The 22686-nt window shown below is 56.8% G+C and overlaps 1 long non-coding RNA gene across 1 annotated transcript; it reads right to left on the bottom strand.

Moving 5' to 3' along the window:
• Nucleotides 1–8627: 8627 nt before the first annotated feature.
• LOC144731431 (uncharacterized) lies at nt 8628–13856 on the bottom strand. The gene is made up of 4 exons (XR_013587955.1): nt 13701–13856; nt 12010–12107; nt 11401–11477; nt 8628–10689 (listed from the first exon to the last, which is right to left on the bottom strand). It is a non-coding gene; the product is annotated as an uncharacterized LOC144731431 (long non-coding RNA).
• Between the last annotated feature and the right edge of the window lie 8830 nt (nt 13857–22686).

The following is a 22686-nucleotide window of genomic DNA, read 5'->3' as shown; positions in this document are numbered from 1 at the left end:
GGGACGGTCGCCACCGCGGAGATGGAGCCGGCGAGCCCAGCCGAGTGTCGGGGACCTCTGATGGATCGCCGCATCGCGGGATCCATCAGTGGACTCGTCGCGGATAATGATGGTGTCGTTCACCGCCCGCACGCACAGAAATCCTCCACCACCAACTTCCATCATCACCACCACCACCTTGACCACCATCGCTTTCTCCTCCTACCGCACAACTTCAGTCATCACCACCAACATCATTATCGACTCCCAATTCCACAACCAACAACCACCTCTTCAAACATTTCTACAACCTTCACCACCACCACCACGACCACCCATCACCACACTATGTTAACCACCACCACACCTCCTCCTACACCATCGACTCCAACTCCATCACCACCACCACGTCACCCGTCCATCCACGCTGCGTCCATCAGCGCCCAGCTTGTGGGCCGTGCCCCTTTGCGCTGAGCCGTCACCGAGCAGGTGATGGTGATGATGGTGAGGGTCGTGGTGATGGTAGTTATGATGATGGTGGCGGAGGGCTGAGCCTCGCCGCCTGCACGCCGCTACACGATGCTGCACTGGCGCTGGCTGCGGCTGATCTTCTGCACGTCTTCTCCCTGCACGGCGCAGCGGATCGCGGCTATCACCTGCGGAGGTCACGGCGCGCGTGCTGGGTCAGTGCGCGCGCGCGGGGTCGTGAGAGGGCGCGCGCGCCGAGCAGAGGCATCTGCGTTCATCCGCATTACTGCAAGACTCATGGCTCCAATACTCATGGTTCCAAGACTAATGGCTCCACGACTCATGGCTCCAAGACTCATGGTTCCAAGACTCATGGCTCCAAGACTCATTGCTGCAAGACTCATGGCTCCACGACTCATGGCTCCAAGACTCATTGCTCCAAGACTCATGGCTCCAATACTCATGGTTCCAAGACTAATGGCTCTACGACTCATGGTTCCAAGACTCATGGTTCCAAGACTCATGGCTCCAAGACTCATTGCTGCAAGACTCATGGCTCCACGACTCATGGCTCCAAGACTCATTGTTCCAAGACTCATGGCTCCAATACTCATGGTTCCAAGACTAATGGCTCTACGACTCATGGCTCCAAGACTCATGGTTCCAAGACTCATGGCTCCAAGACTCATTGCTCCAAGACTCATTGCTCCAAGACTCATTGCTGCAAGACTCATGGCTCCAAGACTCATGGCTCCAAGACTCATGGCTCCAAGACTCATTGCTCCAAGACTCATTGCTGCAAGACTCATGGCTCCAAGACTCATGGTTCCAAGACTCATGGCTCCAAGACTCATTGCTGCAAGACTCATGGCTCCACGACTCATGGTTCCAAGACTCATGGCTCCAAGACTCATTGCTGCAAGACTCATGGCTCCACGACTCATGGCTCCAAGACTCATTGCTCCAAGACTCATGGCTCCAATACTCATGGTTCCAAGACTAATGGCTCTACGACTCATGGTTCCAAGACTCATGGTTCCAAGACTCATGGCTCCAAGACTCATTGCTGCAAGACTCATGGCTCCACGACTCATGGCTCCAAGACTCATTGCTCCAAGACTCATGGCTCCAATACTCATGGTTCCAAGACTAATGGCTCTACGACTCATGGCTCCAAGACTCATGGTTCCAAGACTCATGGCTCCAAGACTCATTGCTCCAAGACTCATTGCTCCAAGACTCATTGCTGCAAGACTCATGGCTCCAAGACTCATGGCTCCAAGACTCATGGCTCCAAGACTCATTGCTCCAAGACTCATGGCTCCAAGACTCATGGCTCCAAGACTCATTGCTCCAAGACTCATTGCTCCAAGACTCATTGCTCCAAGACTCATGGCTCCAAGACTCATGGCTCCAAGACTCATGGCTCCAAGACTCATTGCTCCAAGACTCATGGCTCCAAGACTCATGGCTCCAAGACTCATGGCTCCAAGACTCATTGCTCCAAGAATCATGGCTCCAAGACTCATGACTCCAAGACTCATGGCTCCAAGACTCATGGCTCCAAGACTCATTGCTCCAAGACTCATGGCTCCAAGACTCATGACTCCAAGACTCATGGCTCCAAGACTCATTGCTCCAAGACTCATGGCTCCAAGACTCATGGCTCCAAGACTCATTGCTCCAAGAATCATGGCTCCAAGACTCATGGCTCCAAGACTCATGGCTCCAAGACTCATGGCTCCAAGACTTATTGCTCCAAGACTCATTGCTGCAAGACTCATGGCTCCAAGACTCATTGCTCCAAGACTCATTGCTCCAAGACTCATTGCTCCAAGACTCATGGCTCCAAGACTCATGGCTCCAAGACTCATGGCTCCAAGACTCATGGCTCCACGACTCATGGCTCCAAGACTCATGGCTCCAAGACTCATGACTCCAAAACTCATGGCTCCAAGACTCATGGCTCCAAGACTCATGGCTCCAAGACTCATTGCTACAAGACTCATGGCTCCACGACTCATGGCTCCAAGACTCATGGCTCCAAGACTCATGACTCCAAGACTCATGGCTCCAAGACTCATTGCTCCAAGACTCATGGCTCCAAGACTCATGGCTCCAAGACTCATGGCTCCAAGACTCATGGCTCCAAGACTTATTGCTCCAAGACTCATGGCTCCACGACTCATTGCTGCAAGACTCATGGCTCCACGACTCATTGCTGCAAGACTCATGGCTCCAAGACTCATGGCTCCAAGACTTATTGCTCCAAGACTCATGGCTCCACGACTCATTGCTGCAAGACTCATGGCTCCACGACTCATTGCTGCAAGACTCATGGCTCCAAGACTCATGGCTCCAAGACTCATTGCTCCAAGACTCATGGCTCCATAACTCATTGCTCCAAGACTCATGGCTCCAAGTCTCATGGCTCCAAGACTCATTGCTCCAAGAACTGCTTTGGGTGCGCTCAGTTTGCTGTTCCGTCCAGCCCTCCGCCCCGCACCTCCCATAGGCACGGTTGGCTACGTACGGTGCGAAAGAAGGCTCAACGTGCGTACATCCACAGTGGTGCTCGCGCAATTGCGTTCGGTTCACACACGGCCCGTCCATCTGTCAAGCTGCGTCAGCTCGAATGCTCCCCCTAAATCACGTGTGGACACCCCCCCCCTCCTTAATCACGTATGGACACCCCCCCCGCACTCTGAATCGCTCCCACTTCCATCTGTGCTGCGTGTGACTTTTCTCTCTGGAGACGTCGTCACGACCACGGCTACAGCCCTTTAGGTGCAGCGGTCGCCAACCCTAACAATAAGTAAGAAGCAGAGACATTTGTTTTTTTCTTTCGACTTGGCTTGAAAATTCAAACACAAAGTGCACGTGAATGAGAGACAGAGACACCGCCTCGCCATGCAGTTCCTGGAGTTTGTGTGCGGAGTTTCACTTCGTCTTTCAATCCTTACTACTCCTCTCTCTCTCTGTGTGTAACACCTATGTCATCAATACGTACAGTGTATATTTGTGTGTAGTCCATAATATTGGTTGTTTTGGGTCGTTAAACCCGCCACCCCTCCACACAGACGATTACGAGTGTTGTATCACGTGACACAAGACGAGTGCATCAGCAGCAGCACTGGTCGTGTGTGAGAGAGTAAACCCACTGCGACATGGACAAACCCGAGTACGACGTTTCGCCAGTAATCACAACGAGCATCATCAGGCAAAAAACCTCCTACGTGTTAAACAGAACTTTTTTTTTTAAAGAATAGGTTTTACCCTTTCTGCCAATACAAGAGTGGTGTTAAGATGTTCAAGCACCAAATGGAAACCTTTTTGCAATTAATCAAGTTCTGCATTCACCACACGCGCTACTTTGTGGTGAACATGCAAACTCACATGCGCTGATTAAGACATGCCCTTGTCTCCGAGACTGATTGGCCCCCACCAGGGGACTTGCAGCGAGCGGCCCACGGCGCGTACGCTCTGCCACCTCGCGGCCGCCCCCGTGAGCCCCCCCCCGCCTCCCCCAGCCCTGGGGGGGGGGGGGGGGCTCGTCGTGCTGCGTGCGGACCTCGCGAAGAAGAGTGACCTGCCCTGGCTGCTGCGGGCAGCTGAGCAGCGTTATTGCTAGCGGGGGTGGAGGGGCGTTCAAAGTGTTTGTCGATTAAATTATAATTAATAATGATTATGTTTAATAACTCTGATTTATTTTTAAAAAAAATGTGTTTGCCGGTGCTTGCTTATCATTAGTTATTATAATTAGTTATTAATTGGAATCAATACTTAATTTTAATTATTATTTCTGTACGGCGCAGTCGCCACAGGATATCCGCTCCGTCGCTCTCGGAGAGAGACGGAGGGCGACGCAGAGGCGCCACGAGGAGGAGCTGCAGGCGAGCGGTCGAGGCGGCAGCAGCAGTAGCAGCAGTAGCAGCAGCAGTAGGAGCAGCAGTAGCAGCAGCAGCAAGAGCAGCAGCAGCAGCAGCCACGCGTTGAGCCAACGCCAAATTCCACTCCTCCAAGCTCTGCGGTCCTCTGCGCGTGAAGGCGTTATCGACCGAATTCACGAGGTGTCTGCACGTGGCAGGGAACCGGAGCACCCCGAGATACCCACGCATGCGAGGGGGCAAGACGCTATCCCCGTACAGACGTGTACAGGTGGAGTTCTCGTTTGCCGTACCGCCGTCTCCTGGCGAGCCAGGGTACGGCTACTCATCGACGCCCACGGGGGAAGGGAGTTCCCATCATCTGTGTGTGATCCACCAACCCTCGCTGCTACTGCTGCTGCTGCTGCCTCCACAGTGCTGGGTCACGGGCAGCCACGCGTGTAACTACCACCGGTGGCGAGTGAGGGTGGGCTCAGCAGCAGCAGTGGCAGCGTGGTGGTGACGGGGGTCGAGTCGGTGCCGGGGAGCGAACTCACGTCGTCCAGCTCGGGGAGCCCTCCCAGCTCCAGCTTGGAGTAGACCAGCTTGCCGTTCACCTTCACCTCGAAGCTGTCTGCAGGTGAGGGGTGTACAGGTGAGGTGTGTGAAAGTGGTGGGTGTACAGGTGAAGGGTGTACAGGTGAAGGGTGTACAGGTGAGCTTTACAGGTGAGGGGTGTACAGGTGAGGGGCACAGGTGTGTGTATGTGGTTGAGGACGTTGTAATCTGAGTCCGCTGTGTTCTTACGCGGTGGGTCCAGGTGTCTCTGCGAGTCCCCCGAAGTGAGTGTCGTCATGTTTTGGGTGACTTCCACATTGGGACCCGGTGGGCCCAGGTGGATACAAATGCTGTCCTGGTGATCTCGGGTTTCTTGTGAGTCTGTGTGAGTCTGTGTGAGTCTGTGTGAGTATGTGTGAGTCTGTGTGAGTCTGTGTGAGTATGTGTGAGTCTGTGTGAGTATGTGTGAGTCTGTGTGAGTCTGTGTGAGTATGTGTGAGTCTGTGTGAGTCTGTGTGAGTCTGTGTGAGTCTGTGTGAGTATGTGTGAGTCTGTGTGAGTCTGTGTGAGTCTGTGTGAGTCTGTGTGAGTCTGTGTGAGTCTGTGTGAGTATGTGTGAGTCTGTGTGAGTCTGTGTGAGTATGTGTGAGTCTGTGTGAGTATGTGTGAGTCTGTGTGAGTCTGTGTGAGTATGTGTGAGTCTGTGTGAGTCTGTGTGAGTCTGCATCGGGCCAGGGTAGGTACAGGTGAGTGCAGGTGAGTCCAAGGCCCTGTTTGCCCCACTTACTTTTCCTCCCCGTAACGCCGACGATCTCCACCCCCGGGAGCTCCGCTTGGACCCGCGACTCGAGCCCCCAGAAGCGGCTCTGGTGGCCGTTACCTCATCCCCCGCTGTGCACAGGGAAGGTCAGCGGCGGGGGGGGGGGGGGTACTCAGGTGAGTAGCCAGGTGACTAGGCAAGTGACGAGGTGAGTGACTTGGTGATGGGACCAGAGAGTGACTAGATTCGTGGCTAGGTGAGTAGCCGGCTAGATGAGCGTGTGAGTGGCTAGGTAAAGAGACAGGCCATTAACCAGGTGAGTGAACGGATAAGTAAGCAGGTGAACTGCGAGGTCAATGATCGGATGAGTGGCCATGTGAATGGCCAGGTGAGCGCGCACGTGGTGCAGTATGTGCGTCGTGCCCGTGCGGGTGAGTGCCCGTGTACACTCACCAATACTCCACGTGCACCTTCACCTTCATGGCGGCACCTTGCCCCGCTCCTCCTGGTCGGCCGACACTGGTGAGCAACTCACCCGAGACACCAAACTCACCCGAGACAGCTCACCCGAGACCCACGCCTCCTTGTGAGACACCGCAGCCGAGACACCGCTTGAGTCAAGCCACCTGGGCGCCGCCCGCTCACCTTTGCCGTCCCCAGTAGCCAATCACAGACGCCACCCGCTCCCCACCAGTGAGGAGATGCGGGGGTGGGGGGGACCTTGAAAGTCATTTTAAAGTCAGGGCGGCCTCTCTCGCCGCGTCTCCCTGTCGAGTCACCGTCTCTCAGATAGCGGCCAATGCTGGAGGCAGCCGACAGGTACCGGTAGGGAAGAGGGGGGGGGTCATAGGACAATGGGGGGGGGGGGGGGGGGTCCGTCATGTGTGTGTCACGTGCACCCGGCCTGACACGTGCGCCGTCATGACGTCAGCCGGGGTTCGCAGTGTACCACGTGGTCTTCAACAAAACAACAGTTTGTGTGTCTCTCTCTCTCGGTGGTGGGGAGCGGGAGTGTAGCGGTCAGCGCTACGCTGCGCTACGAACCTGACGACCCGGGTTCGATTCTCGCTCACGGCCAACACCGGTGACGATTATCTAAACCGGTCCTGGTCCTCCCCTAGGTCGACTCAGCCTCAAATGAGTACCTGGTGTGGTGTGCGCTCGCTAAAAGCACTTGCTCAGGTTTTGCGGGGGATCTCTGTCTTTGTCTCTCTCGGTGAGACGACGATCCCAGATGCGTGGGTTCGACTCCGGCTCACAGATTCACACGAGGGCAGTGGAGTGGTCGCGAGGTAGCCCCCCCCCCTCGCTTCCACGAGCCGTGAGGGCGAGGGGGTGCCCGCGGGTTCCCTCTGCCCGTGGGCAAATATTCAAAGTGTCCTATTCCAATGAGAAGTGAATTCCACCGTTGTACCATCTTATTTGACAGGTACTTTTCTACTTTACCGAGTGTTGACACCCCCAGCGTTTAACACCTACTGCTTCTTTGTATTTGGATTCCCAGCCAACACCGGTTTAGGTCGAGGTACACCGATTGTTCTCTTGCACAGGTCGACGTTGGCTAATTTCTCTTGTAGCCCCGCCCACCACCCTCACGTTTCATTCCCTGGCTACCACATTCAGATAAGCCCCTCCCCCCTTAACTTGCATTTAAGAGCTTGTCTCTTGGTATGTTGCCTCACTTGATGCAGTAAATTCAGCTGTGACGGTCCCACCTGATGACGGAGACTTATGTTGCCTCCCAAACGTCGTGATTTATTATTTTATTTTTATTATTACTTCTATTAATTTTATTTTTTACCTACGTGACTTTACCGAAAAAACCTAAGGGTTATGAATCCTTGCAGTCACGAAAGCTTCAAATCTACAATGATAACAACAGCCAGGGTGAAGAGTGTGCAATCTGACGATATTGAGGTTTGTGTGAATGCGGGCGTAGCCCATAGCCGTGTGTGTGTGAGGTTGTGCTGTGCCACTCCGAATCAGTCGAGCGGCAAAAACATTTCATCGGTTGCGTAACGCTGTATGGAAGCTACCTGGTCTGTCGCTCCGCACGAAGCTTCAGGTCTTCTCGGCCACAGTCATTCCCTCCCTTCTCTACGCTTGCGAAACGTGGACCCCCCTAATGGAACATCTTCGCCGGTTAGAAACATTTTGGCTGGCCTGCTTACGATCCATCCTGGGTTTAACCAGGCTGGATTGTGTGAGGAGCTCTAAAATCCTTGAAAGATCTGGGCAAAGTCCCATCGGTGAGCTCCTCCGGCAGGCAAGGCTGCGTTGGCTGGGTCATGTAGCCCGCATGCCCAGCCACCGCATGCCTAAAAGTTTTTGTTCGGCCGGATCGAGGGGGCTAAACGGACGTGGAACTGAGTGGACTTGCCGATGACTGGTACCAGCGGTGTCAAGATCGGCCTCAGTGGAGGAGGCTCGTGAAGGATGCTGCTACTGGGCAGTTGGAGGCAGTCGCCCTCCAACAACAACGGAGGGCGGAGGAGCGACGCTCACAACATCGAGCGGAGCGCCGGGTGACTAAAGCACAGCAAGTTGGCACAGTATGGGGCACAGGTGGTGCATCAGCCAGTCATCTCGGTCATCTCAGTCAGTCGACCCGTGGCACCTGCTGGGTCTGCCCCGTGACCTCCTGCCAGCGGGCGTTTCGACACTTCACGTGGCCTCAAGGTGCACCTAGCCTGGCACAAGCGTCGTGGTGACGTCACCGCCACTTAGTGGCGAATAGCGGTTGTTGTTGCTGTGCCACTGGTGCAAGGGGTGATTGTGTGCACACACACAACGGTGTCTGTGCTGACGACAGGGACGCCACCCAACAAACACCGACTTTTGGCGAGAAAAGCGCCACACTGATGGCAAAGATAGTGACGACACTTGATGGTGATGGTTTAATCAAAATGTTGGATCTGAAATGTCATCGCCGGGACTTGATGGCCCAAGTGCTGGCGCAACGTCGACCGATGTGTTCACTGGCGACTGACAGCGGCTCGTCCAGATCCCTTTATTGATCCACGCGGGTTCGCGAACACAAGGTTGCAGATGACGACAGGGCAACGTTGATAAATGCGGCCTGCGTTCTTGTTGGAACTCGTGAGTCTCGCAAACAGCCGATTCGAGGCCAACCCGGTAAATATGGAACGTTGGTCCCAACCGTAGCAACCAATCACATGCCAGTGTTGGCCGAACGTTGGAACGGCAGTTGGACATGTCACGTGGGCTGGCTCAATGCGTGTTCATGGACATGCGCCTTCATCGATCCATGGAGTGGGCGTCGTTATTTGACCAAATTTAGTTCAATCCGGAATTCTGCTGAAGTTTGCATTATTGTTGTTATTATTATTATACCAACTCTAATTATACAACTTAACCACAAATTATATTCTACCCAATATAAAGTGAGAACAATCTGCCATGCGGATATTGAGAGGTGAGAGGAGAGAGGAAATCGCGCAGTCGCAGTGCGAATAGAACAACAGTTTCGAATTATGTTGCAATGCAGAAGGTCCATTGCCTGAAACGTCGCCTATTATTCACTTTTGTATTTTAAGGCCACACAGTGTTATTGAAGAATTGTGCAATGAGCAACAAACAACAGCAGCAGCAGCAACATCACCAAGCGATGTGTGTAACGAGGATGGAACACTGAAACGATTCTTAGTCGGGATTCGATCCACGAATCGCGACCGGTTACGTTCCAACCGAGGCGGTGAGTGGTTGGTGTCTCCGGTGTTGGCCACATGGCTCGCAGGAACCCGCTCCGCACAGCCCCGAGCGACTCGAGGAGCATCACCGATTGGTCGATGCGCGGATGAGTCGATGTCGATCGCCGGATCTGTGCGTCATCGCTCCATCCTCGACATCACCGTCCGGGGGCAGTCCCACGATTTCAGTCGCGCCGTTCGGCCGCGTGCAAGACGTGGCTGGTGTTGAACACGTGTCGGCTATCGCGGCCAGCGCAGTGTCGCGAGTCACAAGTCACTGTTGGGTCCAGGTCGCGCAGGTACAACTCCAGTGTTGTGTGATGCACCCTCCACCACCCGACGCAGCCAAGTAAAGGAAGTTGTCACGTACCCACTTGTTCAATGTATTGTTGTGTGCATCGCTTTCCAGAACAAGCGATGGTGTTGCTACTGAAACGGTAATTAATTGTCCACGTTATTGATTTGGCTGTCGGGTGGAGGAGGGTGTACGACACACATTACGCGGCAAATTTGACCCAAACACAAACAAATCTATCGTGAATCACGTGTGTGTAATCATTTGCGTCATCACAAAGTGGCACGTTGACATGGGCATCATGTGTCAACCAGTTAGAACCGCGATTCAGATCGTGACAGCTTGGCCACCTTTCTGGATACAAAGGAGAAATGGTTCGGTCCAACTCGGACGAACTGACTTGATCATCCGAGTTCCGACGGTGGCGTTATCGGTTCTGCGTTTACCCGTCAGTTCATCACGTTGGTCTGTACAGAACCCATATTTTCCAAAAACGTTTGAGATAATTACCTTCAAATGCACCATACGAATTGTTTGGCCAAACATCCAAATGTAGGACCGCAGGGCTTGGGCAATTTGTTAAGCGCCGATTCTGGCCGCACCCTCTGAATCATTCTCGATATCTCTCTCTCTCACCAAAAGCAACGCGTTACAAGCTCTACATGACTCTACAGGACTCCACAGGACTCCACAGGACGATAATAATTATACAGAACAGCGTAGACTGGCCCCGTGGGTGTACCTGCGAGCAGCGACACGACAAAGCGCGACCCCCCCCCCACCCACCCAGGCGACCCTCCTCCCACCGCGGTGCCGCACACAGCAGCCCACGGCCGACACCCCCCAACCACTCCCCCCCCCCCGTGCTCCCCGTGCCGTCCATCAGTGCCCAGGTATCGGCAGAGCCGTTTCTGCTGGGCCATCACCGAGCAGGCGAGGCGGGGGGGGGGGGTGATCGAGGATCGGCGCCTACTGGAGGCAGCAGCTCTGACGGCACTTGGTGATCTTCTGCAGCGGCTTGCCCTGCACAGCGCCGCGGATCGCCGCCACCACCTGCGCCGCCAGCGACAGAAGCAGCAGCGTCGTTACCATTGCCTAGCAGCGGCAGCAGCGTCATTACCATTGCCCAGCAGCGGCAGCGCACTCAGCAACATCGCCACCATCAGTCGAGAGAGAAAAAGAACCCCAACACCGTCCCTTGCCCTCGACCGGCACATTTTGCCACATGATGTGACGAGATGAGTTCAATTGTCGTGATTACGCAACTGACAAAAGCACCGAGGGGAGGGACTTTTTTTTTTAATGTTTCAGATGTTTTAGATCCACACCCCTCCAACCACCGCCGCCGCTGTCGTCGTTTTGTCAGCTCGAAGAGGAAGGGAGGGAGACGCTCCTGGGGGGAGGGGAACGTTAATGAAGCCAGGGGGCGGGGGGCAACGAAGCCCACGAGGTGACGTGACGCCGATGGCGCAGCCGTCGACACAATTCGGGATTTAAACAAACAAGTGCAATGAAAGGCGCGTGAATACAATGACGAGAACGACGTCGGCGAGTCGGCCGAGGTGGACGTGCACGGGAGCACGAGAGGAGGTTTGGGGTGAGGGAGGAGGAGGGGTGGGGGAGGGGTGGGGGAGGGGTGGGGGAGGGGTGGGGGAGGGGTGGGAGGAGGGGCGGGAGGGGAGAGGGAATGGGGCGGGAGGGGAGGAGGGGTGAGGCGGGAGGGGGAATGGGGGGGAAGCGACGGTGCCCGTGATGTGGCCTCACGTCGTCCGTCTCAGGGAAGCCTCCCAGCTCCAGCTTGGAGAAGACGATGACGTCGTTCACCTTCACCTCGAAGCTACCTGCAGGTGGGACGTGCACAGGTCGAGTGCGTGTACAGGTGAGGAGCACGGGGTGAGTGTACAGGTGAGGGGTGCACAGCTGAGCTCGTGTGTGTACAGGTCGTGGGAGCGGGCGGGCCCGTGAGCTCGGCCTCTAAGTGCCACGCAGGGGCAGCTGGCACTGGGTGGTCCCTCTAGGGAATTGCCGAGATTATAACGACGTTCAATGTGTTTCATGATTTCATTTGCCGTGCAATTGATTTGATCTTAGCAAAATTGGACCGTGACCGCCGGTAACAACGGCCACAAACGGTAGGCGGTGCAAAGCATTCAATGGTTATTTATGCAGTATTGACCGGGGCAGCCATCAGGGTTTCGAACCGCGAACCTCCACAACAACCGCTGGGCCGTGTCACTGCCCGTAACGTGATGCGATTGGCCCGTGGTGTGATGTGGTGCATTTAACTGCCCCGTGTTTGGGTTGGGTCCGGTTGGGTCCAGGCGAGTCCAGGTGGGTCAAGGTGGTCCCATAAAAGCGCGTGACGACACTCACCTTTCCTCCCTGTGGCCCCCATGACTTGGGCCTCCGGGACCTCGGCGTTCACCTTCGCCTTGAGAGCCACGAAGCGGCCCTCGTAGCCTCAGCGGCCACTGTGCAGGCAACACAAAGACAGCGGTGACCCGTATAGCCCACACAGTCTGCTGGGGGCAAGTGCTGTGCTATAGCATCGTCGACGGAGCGCCCCCCCCCGTGTAACCTTAACAGAATGTTGGGGCCCAGTGCTGCGTTAGCGAGCACCTATTAAGGTCGGCTCTGTGGCACACGAAGCGGTGGGTGGCCAGCATCACGCCCGGCCGCCAGGTACTCATTTGAGGCCGAGTCGACCTGGGAGAGGCCCAGGCCGTGAGCGAGAATCGAATTTGTTGATGGCCAGGTTCGTAGCGCAGCAACTCGTCGTGATGCGGTGTTTGTGCACCGCATTAGAGCAACAGGGGGCGAAGAGGCGCGCGCGCGCACCTGCCTTGCGCAATGTCCACACCTGTCCTGTGTCCAGGTAAACAACACGCAGAGATGTCGGGCGAGGGAAATGTGCAGAGTCACGGACACTGCCCCACGTGGCCCCCTGGGCGGGGTGCGGCCACAATGTGTTTGCCAAGCGACGTCGACGCCTCTGTTGTTGTTGTTGGCTACGCGACCCAACGCAAGAAGATCCCCTGCGCTTTGATTCTTCCACGAAGCTGTTCGTGGTCCACCCAAAACCGCGTCCGCTACACAAAGCCACGGCAGTGGGCGCGGGGGGTGGCAGCACTAAGAGCACATTGACGGACCCTGCAGAGGTTCGTGGCGCGGCCGCTCTCACCCACGACGGACCGCGCCGACGTGCAGACGACGCAATTGCCCCGATCCACATACACGACGGGGACGTCGCAGCGACGGCACGAACTCCTCAGCTCCTGGCGCGGCGATCTGGGCTGGAGGCCACGTGGAATTGCGGCCCTTGAATCGAACCGCCCGGGTTCGATTCCCGACTCGGGGGCCTTGCGGTGTGGAGTCTGTGTGTTCTTCTTCTGCCCCTGTTCTGCAGCGAGTGAGTGAATGGAGGTTCTGTGTTCTCTACAGCCCCGTTTCGCACGGGTTTCTTCTGGGTTCGCCAGTCTGCTCCCGTAGATATTAAAAACACGCGCGCGCTATGTCAGGGCTATTGGCCAAAAACATCGCGATGCTGAAAAATCACCGACAAGTCACTCACGCATTAGAAGCATCAGCATCGCCCCCTACTTGGGTCAAGAAGCATCGTCATGATTGACCGACGGTGGCAACACGTGTTGTCCTTCCCCACGCACCTTCCACAAGCACGGTTGGCTACGTACGGCGCGCAAGAAGTTCAACATAGAACATGCAACATGATAACAGCCACGGTGAAGAGTGTAGAATCTGACGATGTTGAGGTTTGTGTGAATCCTGGTGTAGTCCGTAGCTGTGTGTGTGTGAGGTTAGGCGTCAGCCGAGGTGTGTTTTTGACAGAGGTATGTGGTTGGCCCAGGTATGTTTGACCAAGGTGCGTTTCAACCAGGTGTCTTTTTGCCCCAGGTGTTTCACCCAGGTGTGTTTCACCGAGACGTTTGACCCAGGTGTGTGTTTGCCCCAGGTGTGTGTTTCACCAGGTGTGTTTGCCCCAGGTGTGTTTGACCAGGTGTGTGTTTCACCAGGTGTGTGTTTGCCCCAGGTGTGCGCCACCTCACCAGTACTCCACGTGCACGTTCACGCCCATGGTCTCTGCTCGTCGTTCCGCTTGCCTCGCGTGCGATGCCCTGCGCGCTGTCGAGTCCCGGTGGCGTTCTGACGACGACGCCGCTCTCAGCTGTCTGCTCGCTCCTAGCAACTCGCTCCCGATACAGGTGGAGCTTAGCCCCGCCCCTCCCCCCCAGCAGGCTCCTCCCACACTCACCTCGCCTGGGGCTTAGCCCCGCCCCCTCTCCCCCAGCAGGCTCCTCCCACACTCACCTCGCCTGGGGCTTGGCCCCGCCCCCTCTCCCCCAGCAGGCTCCTCCCACACTCACCTCGCCTGGGGCTTGGCCCCGCCCCCTCTCCCCCAGCAGGCTCCTCCCACACGCACCTCGCCTCGCGCTTAGCCCCGCCCCCTCTCCCCCAGCAGGCTCCTCCCACACGCACCTCGCCTGGCGCTTAGCCCCACCCCCTCTCCCCCAACAGGCTCCTCCCACACTCACCTCGCCTGGGGCTTGGCCCCGCCCCCTCTCCCCCAGCAGGCTCCTCCCACACTCACCTCGCCTGGGGCTTGGCCCCGCCCCCTCTCCCCCAGCAGGCTCCTCCCACACTCACCTCGCCTGGGGCTTGGCCCCGCCCCCTTTCCCCCAGCAGGCTCCGCCCACACTCACCTCGCCTGGGGCTTGGCCCCGCCCCCTCTCCCCCAGCAGGCTCCGCCCACACTCACCTCGCCTGGGGCTTGGCCCCGCCCCCTCTCCCCCAGCAGGCTCCGCCCACACTCACCTCGCCTGGGGCTTGGCCCCGCCCCCTCTCCCCCAGCAGGCTCCGCCCACACTCACCTCGCCTGGGGCTTGGCCCCGCCCCCTCTCCCCCAGCAGGCTCCGCCCACACTCACCTCGCCTGGGGCTTGGCCCCGCCCCCTCTCCCCCAGCAGGCTCCGCCCACACTCACCTCGCCTGGGGCTTGGCCCCGCCCCCTCTCCCCCAGCAGGCTCCGCCCACACTCACGCCCGAGCCCCTCCCGCTGTGCGGCCTTCAGACTGATGGGGCAGCGCTGGGAGCGAGCACCGGTCTACGGGGACAGACAACACGGCACGCGAGGGGTGCGGTGGCCATCACCACGCCCGACCGCCTTTGTCTCCCCATTGGCCATATTTACACACCGCGCACAGTCCTCATTCGAGGCCGAGTGGACCTATGGGAGGCCCCGGACCCGGGAATCTAACTCGGGTGGCCGGGTTCGTAGCGCAGCGCGCTAACCACGACACTACCGCTCCCCACGCACACGCAGCGGTGTCGGGGCGAGGAGTCTGCGTGTGGAGTCGTACACTTGTGTGGTTGTTGGAATCTTCATTCAAAGATGTATTCCGCTTGTGCCAATTGGCGTCGCTTTCGCGGGGCGCAATAAGTGCAGGTTTCCCCATCGCTCGTGGTCGCGAACGGCGGCGCCGTGACCCCATGGCGATTGCCACGCTGGGGCGCAGGGCTAAATGTGGCACGGTGTTTTATTATTTGTGACGAGCTTGTTTGCCCGTCCAAGGACGGGTGTAGATTCATGATTATTAATGAGGGGGGTTTTCCCCATGTGGAGTGACGTCACCCGCTAATGGTTATTGGGGAGGGGTGCGGCATGTGGAGTGACGTCACCCGCTCATGATTATTAATGAGGGGAGGGGTGCGGCATGTGGAGTGACGTCACCCCGCTCATGATTATTAATGAGGGGAGGGGTGCGGCATGTGGAGTGACGTCACCCGCTCATGATTATTAATGAAGGGAGGGGAGCGGCATGTGGAGTACGCGACCTTCTTGTGCGTTCGTGTAGATTTCCACGCGCGCATGAATATTAATGAGGGGGGTGGGCCTCTTTTGCAGTGACGTCACGCACGGGTGTGCTGCGTAGATTAACTTGACTCCTGTGCCTTGGTCAAATCATTTTAATACAACATTTAGTCTACTTCCTGTTGTCCAATCAATTAAAAAATTTGCCCACGTACTCAGATCCGGTGACAATGCATGCCTGTATCAATATCGGCATCAATTCATCAATTAATTCGCTACTTTCAATAAATTAACATTTTGTATGGACGCCTTATTATTTATATATACAGTATTTTTGTGTCGGTCAAAAACGCCGCGGTCCCTAAACTCTCGAATCGCCTCGCCCAAGAACCAGGCGCCACGTGTCTCAGGCGCGCCTGTTGTGAATTAAACCGTTGTTTTTAATAAAAATTAAGGAGTTTATTTACCGTCACTTTCTGTAAAGAAACGTCATATTTAAAGCGACTTTGCGTAATAAATGTTTTACTTCAGCTCGACCTTCCTCCGCGTTCGTATAAAAATCCACCCACTCATGAATATTAATGAGGGGGGGGTGGGCCTCATGTGGAGTGACGTCACGCGGGGGGATGGGCCTCATGTGGAGTGACGTCACGCGCGGGACGGACAGACATTTCTGGGTGATTATAGTTCACGAAACGCCGAACACCACGAATTAGCACGAGCGGCACGCGGTCCCTCCGCTTCCTATTGCAGTGTGTGTACCTGACAGAGATCTGGAGGCACCACGACTTGTTATAACTTCCAGGGCTCGGGGTAACACAACACTTGGGGGATTTCACCAGACCCCTTGAAAGGGGTCCCCTAATAACTCGGTCCCCTCGAGCCGATCCCCCGAGCCTCGCTCCGCACCCCTGGAGCCGGAGCCAGCGTCACGTGTCCCTCGGGCCGCCTAAACTCCCCTGAGCCGGCAGGTGCCCCCCCCCTCTCTCTTCCCGCGACGGGACCCCGCCGAGCAGGGCCCGCTTCCCGCGACGTCTCCGACGACTCCTCCAGAGGTACGTGCGCTCACTCGCATTGTACACCCCATACACACTGAACCCCCCCCCCTCAAACACGTGGTACACCCCATACACACTGAACCCCCCCCCCTTCAAATACGTGGTACACCCCATACACACTGAACCCCCCCCCCCTTCAAACACGTGGTACACCCCATACACACTGAACCCCCCCCTTTCAAACACGTGGTACACCCCATACACACTGAACCCCCCCCCCCCTTCAAACACGTGGTACACCCCATACACACTGAACCCCCCCCCCCCTTCAAACACGTGGTACACCCCATACACACTGAACCCCCCCCCCCTTCAAACACGTGGTACACCCCATACACACTGAATCCCCCCCCTTCAAACACGTGGTACACCCCATACACACTGAACCCCCCCCCCTCAAACACGTGGTACACCCCATACACACTGAACCCCCCCCCCCTTCAAACACGTGGTACACCCCATACACACTGACCCCCCCCCCTTCAAACACGTGGTACACCCCATACACACTGAACCCCCCCTTTCAAACACGTGGTACACCCCCATTCACACTGAACCCCCCCCCCCCCCCTCAAACACGTGGTACACCCCATACACACTGAACCCCCCCCCCCCTTCAAACACGTGGTACACCCCATACACACTGAACCCCCCCCCCCCCTTCAAACACGTGGTACACCCCATACACACTGAACCCCCCCCTTTCAAACACGTGGTACACCCCATACACACTGAACCCCCCCACCCTTCAAACACGTGGTACACCCCATAAACACTGAACCCCCCCCCCCCCTTTCAAACACGTGGTACACCCCATACACACTGAACCCCCCCCCCCCCTTCAAACACGTGGTACACCCCATACACACTGAACCCCCCCCCCCCTTTCAAACACGTGGTATACCCCATACACACTGAACCCCCCCCCCCCTTCAAACACGTGGTACACCCCATACACACTGAACCCCCCCCCCCTTTCAAACACGTGGTACACCCCATACACACTGAACCCCCCCCCCCCTTCAAACACGTGGTACACCCCATACACACTGAACCCCCCCCCCCTTTCAAACACGTGGTACACCCCCATACACACTGAACCCCCTTCCTTTTAAACACGTGGTACACCCCATACACACTGAACCCCCCCCCCCCCCTTCAAACACGTGGTACACCCCATACACACTGAACCCCCCCCTTTCAAACACGTGGTATACCTCATACACACTGAACCCCCCCCCCCCCCCCTTCAAACACGTGGTACACCCCATACACACTGAACCCCCCCCTTTCAAACACGTGGTACACCCCATACACACTGAACCCCCCCCCCCCTTTCAAACACGTGGTACACCCCATACACACTGAACTCCCCCCCCCTTCAAACACGTGGTACACCCCATACACACTGAACCCCCCCCCCTTCAAACACGTGGTACACCCCATACACACTGAACCCCCCCCCCCTTCAAACACGTGGTACACCCCATACACACTGAACCCCCCCCCTTTCAAACACGTGGTACACCCCATACACACTGAACCCCCCCCCCCTTCAAACACGTGGTACACCCCATACACACTGAACCCCCCCCCCCTTTCAAACACGTGGTACACCCCATACACACTGAACCCCCCCCCCCCCATTCAAACACGTGGTAACACCCCATACACACTGAACCCCCCCCCCTTTCAAACACGTGGGACACCCCATACACACTGAACCCCCCCCCCCCCCCTTCAAACACGTGGTACACCCCATACACACTGACCCCCCCCCCCCCTTTCAAACACGTGGTATACCCCATACACACTGAACTCCCCCCTTTCAAACACGTGGTATACCCCATACACACTGAACCCCCCCCTTTCAAACACGTGGTATACCTCATACACACTGAACCCCCCCCCCCCTTTCAAACACGTGGTATACCCCATACACACTGAACCCCCCCCCCCCTTCAAACACGTGGTATACCTCATACACACTGAACCCCCCCCCTTTCAAACACGTGGTATACCCCATACACACTGAACCCCCCCCCCTTCAAACACGTGGTACACCCCATACACACTGAACCCCCCCCCCTTCAAACACGTGGTATACCCCATACACACTGAACCCCCCCCCCTTTCAAACACGTGGTATACCCCATACACACTGAACCCCCCCCCCCTTTCAAACACGTGGTACACCCCATACACACTGAACCCCCCCCCTTTCAAACACGTGGTACACCCCATACACACTGAACCCCCCCCCCCCCCTTCAAACACGTGGTACACCCCATACACACTGAACCCCCCCCCCCTTTCAAACACGTGGTACACCCCATACACACTGAACTCCCCCCCCCTTCAAACACGTGGTACACCCCATACACACTGAACCCCCCCCCCCCTTCAAACACGTGGTATACCCCATACACACTGAACCCCCCCCCCCCTTTCAAACACGTGGTACACCCCATACACACTGAACTCCCCCCCCCCCTTCAAACACGTGGTACACCCCATACACACTGAACCCCCCCCCCCCTTCAAACACGTGGTACACCCCATACACACTGAACCTCCCCCTTTCAAACACGTGGTATACCCCATACACACTGAACCCCCCCCCCTTTCAAACACGTGGTACACCCCATACACACTGACCCCCCCCCCCCCCTTTCAAACACGTGGTACACCCCATACACACTGAAATCCCCCCCCCCCCCTTCAAACACGTGGTATACCCTATACACACTGAACCCCCCCCCCCCTTCAAACACGTGGTACACCCCATACACACTGAACCACCCCCCCCCTTTCAAACACGTGGTTCACCCCATACACACTGAACCCCCCCCCCCCCTTTCAAACACGTGGTATACCCCATACACACTGAACCCCCCCCCCCCCTTCAAACACGTGGTACACCCCATACACACTGAACCACCCCCCCCCCTTCAAACACGTGGTACACCCCATACACACTGAACCCCCCCCCCCTTTCAAACACGTGGTATACCCCATACACACTGAACCCCCCCCCCCCTTCAAACACGTGGTACACCCCATACACACTGAACCCCCCCCCTTTCAAACACGTGGTACACCCCATACACACTGAACTCCCCCCCCCCCCCTTCAAACACGTGGTACACCCCATACACACTGAACTCCCCCCCCCCTTCAAACACGTGGTACACCCCCATACACACTGAACCCCCCCCCCTTTCAAACACGTGGTACACCCCATACACACTGAACCCCCCCCCCTTTCAAACACGTGGTATACCCCATACACACTGAACCCCCCCCCTTCTAACACGTGGTACACCCCATACACACTGAACCCCCCCCTTTCAAACACGTGGTTCACCCCATACACACTGAACCCCCCCCCTTTCAAACACGTGGTACACCCCATACACACTGAACCCCCCCCCCCCCCTTCAAACACGTGGTACACCCCATACACACTGAACCCCCCCCTTTCAAACACGTGGTACACCCCATACACACTGAACACCCCCCCCCCCCTTTCAAACACGTGGTATACCCCATACACACTGAACCCCCCCCCCCCCTTCAAACACGTGGTACACCCCATACACACTGAACCCCCCCCCCCCGTTTCAAACACGTGGTTCACCCCATACACACTGAACCCCCCCCCCCCCCTTTCAAACACGTGGTACACCCCATACACACTGAACCCCCCCCCTTTCAAACACGTGGTATACCCCATACACACTGAACCCCCCCCCCCCTTCAAACACGTGGTACACCCCATACACACTGAACCCCCCCCCTTTCAAACACGTGGTACACCCCATACACACTGAACTCCCCCCCTTTCAAACACGTGGTACACCCCATACACACTGAACCCCCCCCCCCTTCAAACACGTGGTACACCCCATACACACTGAACCCCCCCTTTCAAACACGTGGTACACCCCATACACACTGAACACCCCCCCCCCCCTTTCAAACACGTGGTATACCCCATACACACTGAACCCCCCCCCCCCTTCAAACACGTGGTACACCCCATACACACTGAACCCCCCCCCCTTTCAAACACGTGGTATACCCCATACACACTGAACCCCCCCCCTTCAAACACGTGGTACACCCCATACACACTGAACCCCCCCCCCCCCTTTCAAACACGTGGTTCACCCCATACACACTGAACCCCCCCCTTTCAAACACGTGGTACACCCCCATACACACTGAACCCCCCCCCCCCCCTTCAAACACGTGGTACACCCCATACACACTGAACCCCCCCCCTTTCAAACACGTGGTACACCCCATACACACTGAACACCCCCCCCCCCCTTTCAAACACGTGGTATACCCCATACACACTGAACCCCCCCCCCCCCCTTCAAACACGTGGTACACCCCCATACACACTGAACCCCCCCCCCCCCGTTTCAAACACGTGGTTCACCCCATACACACTGAACCCCCCCCCCCCTTTCAAACACGTGGTACACCCCATACACACTGAACCCCCCCCTTTCAAACACGTGGTACACCCCATACACACTGAACTCCCCCCCCCCCTTCAAACACGTGGTACACCCCATACACACTGAACCCCCCCCTTTCAAACACGTGGTACACCCCATACACACTGAACCCCCCCCCCCTTTCAAACACGTGGTACACCCCATACACACTGAACCCCCCCCCCTTCAAACACGTGGTACACCCCATACACACTGAACCCCCCCCCCTTTCAAACACGTGGGACACCCCATACACACTGAACCCCCCCCCCCCCCTTCAAACACGTGGTACACCCCATACACACTGACCCCCCCCCCCCCTTTCAAACACGTGGTATACCCCATACACACTGAACTCCCCCCCTTTCAAACACGTGGTATACCCCATACACACTGAACCCCCCCCTTTCAAACACGTGGTATACCTCATACACACTGAACCCCCCCCCCCCTTTCAAACACGTGGTATACCCCATACACACTGAACCCCCCCCCTTCAAACACGTGGTATACCTCATACACACTGAACCCCCCCCTTCAAACACGTGGTACACCCCATACACACTGAACCCCCCCCCTTCAAACACGTGGTATACCCCATACACACTGAACCCCCCCCCCTTTCAAACACGTGGTATACCCCATACACACTGAACCCCCCCCCCCCCTTTCAAACACGTGGTACACCCCATACACACTGAACCCCCCCCCTTTCAAACACGTGGTACACCCCATACACACTGAACCCCCCCCCCCCCTTCAAACACGTGGTACACCCCATACACACTGAACCCCCCCCCCCTTTCAAACACGTGGTACACCCCATACACACTGAACTCCCCCCCCCCTTCAAACACGTGGTACACCCTATACACACTGAACCCCCCCCCCCTTCAAACACGTGGTATACCCCATACACACTGAACCCCCCCCCCCCTTTCAAACACGTGGTACACCCCATACACACTGAACTCCCCCCCCCCCTTCAAACACGTGGTACACCCCATACACACTGAACCCCCCCCCCCCCTTCAAACACGTGGTACACCCCATACACACTGAACCCCCCCCCTTTCAAACACGTGGTATACCCCATACACACTGAACCCCCCCCCCTTTCAAACACGTGGTACACCCCATACACACTGAACCCCTCCCCCCTTCAAACACGTGGTACACCCCATACACACTGATCCCCCCCCCCCTTTCAAACACGTGGTACACCCCATACACACTGAAATCCCCCCCCCCCCCCTTCAAACACGTGGTATACCCTATACACACTGAACCCCCCCCCCCCCCTTCAAACACGTGGTACACCCCATACACACTGAACCACCCCCCCCCCTTTCAAACACGTGGTTCACCCCATACACACTGAACCCCCCCCCCCCCCTTTCAAACACGTGGTATACCCCATACACACTGAACCCCCCCCCCCCTTCAAACACGTGGTACACCCCATACACACTGAACCACCCCCCCCCCCCTTCAAACACGTGGTACACCCCATACACACTGAACCCCCCCCCCCTTTCAAACACGTGGTATACCCCATACACACTGAACCCCCCCCCCCCTTCAAACACGTGGTACACCCCATACACACTGAACCCCCCCCTTTCAAACACGTGGTACACCCCATACACACTGAA

The sequence above is a fragment of the Lampetra planeri genome, chromosome 39 (genome assembly GCF_965212315.1).
Source record: "Lampetra planeri chromosome 39, kcLamPlan1.2.h2, whole genome shotgun sequence".
Taxonomy (NCBI): Eukaryota; Metazoa; Chordata; class Hyperoartia; order Petromyzontiformes; family Petromyzontidae; genus Lampetra; species Lampetra planeri.
This window is presented reverse-complemented; position numbering and strand designations above follow the sequence as displayed.